We start from the raw sequence: 6,610 nt of genomic DNA on the forward strand, positions 1-6,610 counted from the left end.
CACTATGTGCTTGTGTGAGATGCCACTCTTCAATCTCAGACCCACCAGATGTTGTGTAAAATAAGGAATAAACTTATTATTGAAAAGTTTCTAACATCCCTAAGTCTTCCTGGACATTTGTTTTTTTCTTTTACAATTTTCTATCATACAGTAGGTTCAATGTAATTACTTATCTAGAAAAATCTTGTTCGTTGTAGTTTTTGGAATTGTCTTTATACCACGTGCTGCCAGCCTGTTTCTGGCTGTGGCGTGAAGTAAATGACCCTGCAGTGTTCTCTATATTCTTGGTTGATTGTGCTTTCAAGTTGCTGAGCAGCACAATCGAAATGAATATTTTGGACTGGGAAATTAATCAAAGTCAAAACACCAATGAAAGAGTCATTACCAAACAACACTGACCAAGAAGCCGAGCACCAAAAACAATAATGTTAAGCAAGTTTGGAGACAGAAGGGAAAAAGCTTTAAAATCAGAACAAGATTAGAAACACATAAAGTAAAGGTTTTGTTTTTAGTGTTTATTCAAATCATGGATAGTGAGCAGAGTATTGTGTCTTTATTTAAACCAGCACTTTGATGGTCATTGTGTCATCATGTGCTTAGCAGCCACAGAGCAGCATAGCCATCAAAAGTTCCAAAATTGTGGTGCCCATATAAGGAAACACACAAAATGGTGGTGCCCGTGAGAAACAAAATGGTAACAAGATGACAATTAACCAAATAATGATAACATTTAAATGATCATTAGTAAATAATAATGTTTTTTGAAAATATATTTTAGGCAAGTATGAATTTTATTCCCCATTTGAAAACAGCTGAAGTAATCTTATAAGATAGGGTGATTGAATTATAAATATTTTAATGGTTTTTTTGATGATCATCTTTATTAACTTAGGGGAATTGCAGGCACTTTCCTAGGTACAGGGTATCTTTGGTTTATCAAATTATGCTTCAAATTACGTATTTTTTATTCTTGTATTGTCACAATTTTTTTGATCTCACACTTGTCGTTTTTTTGTGTCAGAGAATTACTGATATTTAGTTTTTAAATATCCAACTATTCTTTGTGTTGTATAGTTTTTTTCTCTTATTTTGGCTACCATTTTAGTTTGCTATTGCTGCCGACATTTTGCTAGCTCATCATTAGGACAGTGTCCTTAGATGTTGTGACTTGTGGTAACCGATGCTATAGGTTTAAAGGGAGGCTGAAAGTTCACTTTCCTATATGAACTGTGGATTCAAAACTCAAACAAACTTTTTCTAAAATTGGCTGCTGCCTCACATCTTCACTCACTGATGCCTCAGGCACTGCCTGTGTAATCTTTGCATGTTCTCCTCATGTCCATATCCAAGTTCTCTTCAGCTTCTTCTCAAACTCCTTCAGTTACAACGTGACCCCTGACCAATGAGTGACATCCCCTTGTGATGGGTTGCCATCTGGGTTTATATTTTTCTGCTCTGAGTCCACTGCTGCTGGTAGAGGTGGCAATATCTTGAAAATATGAAATTTGAAAAAGAAGGTCCAGAAAATGGATGGATAGGTAAGAAGCAAACTAAAATAAATAAAAATGTATAAAAAGATAAGTGGGTTAGAAAATTCATGGAGGGGTGAATCAATACAATAAACCAACTTAAAGTAAAACTCTAAGGCCACCAGAGTGCGCTAGGTCTACTCTAGGTGGTTGATTGCTGAAATTCTCAGATTAGTTGATCCCCATTCACTCTACTGAGTGTTAAATGGCCATCACAACACATCAATCTAATGTGTTATCAGAAAAGGAGCTTCTCAATCAGAATGTAGAAAATTAAAACACTTTGTCATATAAATCAATGGAGTGAATATGAAGAAACAGCGAGGATTTGATCCCATGTCATTTGTCGATCAAGTGGTGATGTCTGACTTATTCAGTGAGATGTGTTTTATGAAATGATTATATTAAAAAGAGCAAAAACATAAAGACAATACTGCATTTAATGGAGAATAATAATACCATTAAAGGGAAAGATTTTCTGTGTTATATAGTGCCTTTTGTGTTGACAGTACAAACTAAGTTACTAATGGAAACTCATGCTGTAGTTTGTTAAGCAAGTGTGATTTTCTCAGGGTCAAACAGCAAGGTAAACATTGAAAATGAACCTGCATTTTTGTGGCACAGCAATAAGGTGAGGGCAAGTTGAATTTGAATGAAGAAGAAACACCATGTTGTCTTATAATCCTCTGTAAAGAAAACCAAAGTGAACATTTAGATAATCCCCTCCAAATGTTACTGTGTATCAGGAGTCACTTCACTGCAGGGAGCTCAGGGCTCAGGGCTTCAGCTCGGGTCTCCACTTTCTACTCCATCACACTGCACATCGAGTCAGAACCTGCCGGCAGTGACCATCCAGCACACAGTGGTCATGCGCATCTGCATTAACATCTAAAATAATATTTCTATATAAATCTAAACATATTTATACAAATAGTTTAAGAAAAAGGAAAGTCAATATGCAAATGAAAAACCTCCAACACTGGATATGTGTAAATGCTGCCCTCTTGTGGTCTCATAGGTAATTTAAACAAAAAACTTTTCTCACATTTTTAATCCTTTTCCAGTCTTTTTAAACATTAAGGCTGTGTTAAACCCTTGGCACACCTAATTTCAGGCCAATTATAGCCTCTGCTGTTTGCATTTACATGTGCTGATTTACTCTGAAAGAGCTTTACTGGGTTTTCTCTTGAAGAGATATGACTGGCTGGTAAGGGGGCCACCAGGGTGGTATGGGACATGAGAAGGACCTGTCATGAGGCGTGGAGAGGTCGGTGGTGACACACCTGGCAATGAAGGTTATTGTCATACACCAGTCTGAACAGACAGTAACCACTAGGGCGCAGTAGATCCGGTTTATTCTGTACAGCACCAAAGAGGAGTCCATGTTCTGTTAGTTATTTTCAGGAAAGTATACCCAAGGTTTAACAAGAAGATATATATATATATTATTATGGGATTTCATTATAATGTATTGCTTTTATTAAATTGGGGTTTCATTTAGTATGTAGTATCTATTGGTTATAGAGGACTGAGGGCATGTTAATTTCATTTCCAAGTATATCAGAATTCTGAAAACAAAACCTGCAAAAATTATCCCAATACGAGAAATTTGTACAATTCAAAAACAGTTTATTTATTAACGGGTGCTGAACCTTCACCTATGGCCATGAACTATGCGTATTGACCGAAGCACTAGATTGCAGATACGAACGGTGAAAATGAGTTTCAGGGTTACTGGGCTCAGCCTTCAAGAAGGGTGAGGAGCACAGACGAGATGTTTCTGATGACTTCTGGACGCCAGCCTGTGGAGGTGTTTCAGCCAAGTCCAACCGGAAGGGGACCTCGGGAAAGACAAAGACTGGGTAGGAATGACTCGGTGTCCCCCTAGGGGATTTGGAGCAGGTGGCAAGGAAAAGAGAATTCCTGGTGTCTTTGCTTAGATTGCAGCCCCAATGACCCAGACCAGATTCGCTACAGAAAATCAAAGAGTAGGTGGATAATTTTACCACGGAAAAAGTTAAGGAATTTTTCAATGATCAGATGTAGGTTAAGTAGTGTAGTAACCACTGACATACGACATGGATTGCTGTGTTCTGATGGCTAACAAACAAACACACGTCAAACACACACTGGGGCTAACGTAGAGTTGGCAGTTCACCTAACCTGTATGTCTTTGGACATTGGGAGGAAACCGGAACACCCGGAGCAAACAGATGCAGCCACGGGAAGAACAGACAAATTCCTTGTGCAAGGCAGCAGCGCAACCACTGCGCCAATGTGCTGTCTTGTCAGCCCGGATTTTAAAATGCTGATATCAGAATTAGGAAAATTAATATAAATTTTTAAAACACCGATATCTTGTCATTATCAATTTCAAAGACATACAATATCAGAAATTTGATATCAAGGAAGACGATTCAATTCTGAACAGGCTTCCCATATGCGAATCCCGGTGCCAACACCAGCGGCAGATGACAGGCAGCTTTCTCCACCTTCTCTAAATCCTACTGGATAGTACTGGGCGGTGTAGTCCCGCCCCCTCTTCGCCCATTGGGTGCAGTTAGACTATGTGGAAAATCAGTGGAAAACGAGAAGGGTCCGGCAGCAGGTCGTAGACTTGGCCTTCCACGCCCCTGGCTTTCCACGCCCCCGGCCTTCCGCGCCTCCTGCCTTGCACAGTCCGCCCCACAATCTCCCACAGTCTGTAGAAAGAGAAGGAGAAGGGCTGCTGTATAGTTTTTCCAATTCGAAAAAGAAAAGGAGCTGAAAACTTTTTCCGACACGGAACAATGGCACAACAGAACCAGGTATGGACTCACAGAATAAAAAGCTTTAGATCCATTAAACAAAACTAATGAGATGTACGATTATATACTGTATAGCGAATCCAAGTGTTCTCTGTTTATAGTCATTACTAACATATCCTATTTTTAAGCATATCGTTTTAATTATTTTTTACCTCTTGTATTATTTCTTTTTAATATTTGCCATATTATTTAATCTATATTCACTTTTTCACTTATTTATGAGATGTTATGTGGGGAATCTGCTATGTTAGTGTACAATATGAAAGGTATTTATGTTTATCGTCATCATTAACGTTTGTTAAATATCTTATTTAACTTGATTTTTCTGTAGTTAAGTTAGCTATTTATAAAAGCACGTTAGCGCTTTCTGCCAAATTAGTATTACATATTATTTTTGTCTTGATTTCCACAGTCACATTTATCCATAAAGGCAGAGAATATAAAACCAACTTTGATTACATTGATTAAATATCCAAATGAATCCAAGTGCCCTCTTTGTAAAAAGCAAAGAGACTACAGCATTCTGCTGCCTGCCTTCAGAGTCATGAAGACCACAGTATCAAGTATGCAGGTAGTGTATGTATGCCACGAGTGTGTACTTGCAAACAATACTGACGTTTAGATTTCTGAACTGGAACTTTTTTACATACAGTTTAAAAAGATGAGCATTTTCCGCTGTTTGGCAGGTTTTACTATTTACAGATGTAATTTAATATTTTTCTTTATTTTTTTTTACCCCTTGTATTAGGGTCTCCCTAGTGTGTGCTTGGTGTGTGTGTGTGTGCCCTGGAGTGGGCTGGCACCCTGCCTGGGGTTTGTTTCCTGCCTTGTACCCTGTGTTGGCTGGGATTGGCTCCAGCAGACCCCTGTGACCCTGTGGTTAGGATATAGCGGGTTGGATAATGGATGGATGGATGTATTAGGGCCTTCCTAGTCAGATGATTAGCCATTACTGTGAAATTTCTATGTTGATGGTATGACCATTTCATATTTTAACTATCTTTTTTTGTATATCTGTATTTAATGTTGTTTCCAGGTTTCCAAAAGACCATTTTGTGGTGTCTTGGTATTTCATCCTCGAGGCTCCCTTCAGCTTTAACGAGGTGTGTCTCAACTTTAGTCCTCTCTTCTTTCATTGTAGTATTTGTAGAGAGAGGATTATATCTGGTTACTGGTTCCCATTTTTGTCACCTTCTACAATTTGTGTTGGATATTTGTGTTATGTTTAATTTATTTTATTTGTTTTTTTTTTATTATTTCAGCATACTGTCCATAGTGGTTTTGAAGTTCCAGAAATGCCTACCTTTCAAAATCCAGATATTTTAAATGTATGTTTATAATGGTTTGCATAAATATTTTTGTAACATTAAACTCCTTTTAACAATGTGACTCTGCTCAGTCCTCTTTAGAATGACATGCCAGCTTTGAGGAAGTGCCGGTGTAGAATGTTACTTGAGAACTCCAGCACTTTTATTCACTTCTGCGGTAATGTGGCAAATATGCTTAGCCATATTGTAAATCAAAGACAAATAATCAAAATGCTTACCATGATAAACTTAGTGCTTCTTTTTGAAATAATTGAAGTAACTGCTCACGTCAGATTGAGCGAGCAAACGCCTTTCTAAACGAAAAATTAGAAGTTATAGAAATAATGGACAGCCAGGACAAGGTCATTTATTGTGCTTATTCTTTTGGTTCGTTTTTAACATTTCCTTAGGTAAATATTATTTTCTCTGTTTTCAGGTTTAGACTTTATTGAGCCATTAATGAGAAGACAGAGTAAAGACTTGGCACTACATCTGAAATGAAAAAAAAAATGTCTTGCTATTCTGTTCCATAGCACTCCGTTTTGCAGGTTTCAGATCTTTACTTTTAGAAAAAACGTCAGCCTCCCTTCTCCAACATCCAGAACAGGGCACTGATGAGCAGGTACAGACACATCATTTTATAAACTTCCATAAAAATGATGAATTACATTTTGTTGATGCTGGCTTACAATGCCTATGGTGTAGTGAATACAATGTATAAAAAGACTTCATGCTTGTCTCAGATGCCGACTGTTAATTGATAACCAGTAGGAGTCAAAGCCCAAAAGACTAAAAGCCTGTTTTACATCTTCTGACAAACTGGAGTACTAGTACAACTCTTAAAGGCCTTAAAACATTTGAAATGCATTGTGTGCTGTGTTAATACAGTAATAGTGTATGATAAGAAACATTGAAGACTTGTAGAATCTGTGATCGAAGGCAGTAATGTTAATAATGTATAACAAAT

General features: G+C 37.6%; 1 long non-coding RNA gene across 1 annotated transcript; it reads left to right on the forward strand.

Moving 5' to 3' along the window:
• Window positions 1–4,807: 4,807 nt before the first annotated feature.
• On the forward strand, window positions 4,808–5,987 carry LOC120539816. The gene is made up of 3 exons (XR_005635689.1): window positions 4,808–4,907; window positions 5,373–5,439; window positions 5,599–5,987. It is a non-coding gene; the product is annotated as an uncharacterized LOC120539816 (long non-coding RNA).
• The last annotated feature ends 623 nt before the right edge of the window (window positions 5,988–6,610 follow it).

Source organism: Polypterus senegalus, chromosome 11 (assembly GCF_016835505.1).
Source record: "Polypterus senegalus isolate Bchr_013 chromosome 11, ASM1683550v1, whole genome shotgun sequence".
Taxonomy (NCBI): Eukaryota; Metazoa; Chordata; class Cladistia; order Polypteriformes; family Polypteridae; genus Polypterus; species Polypterus senegalus.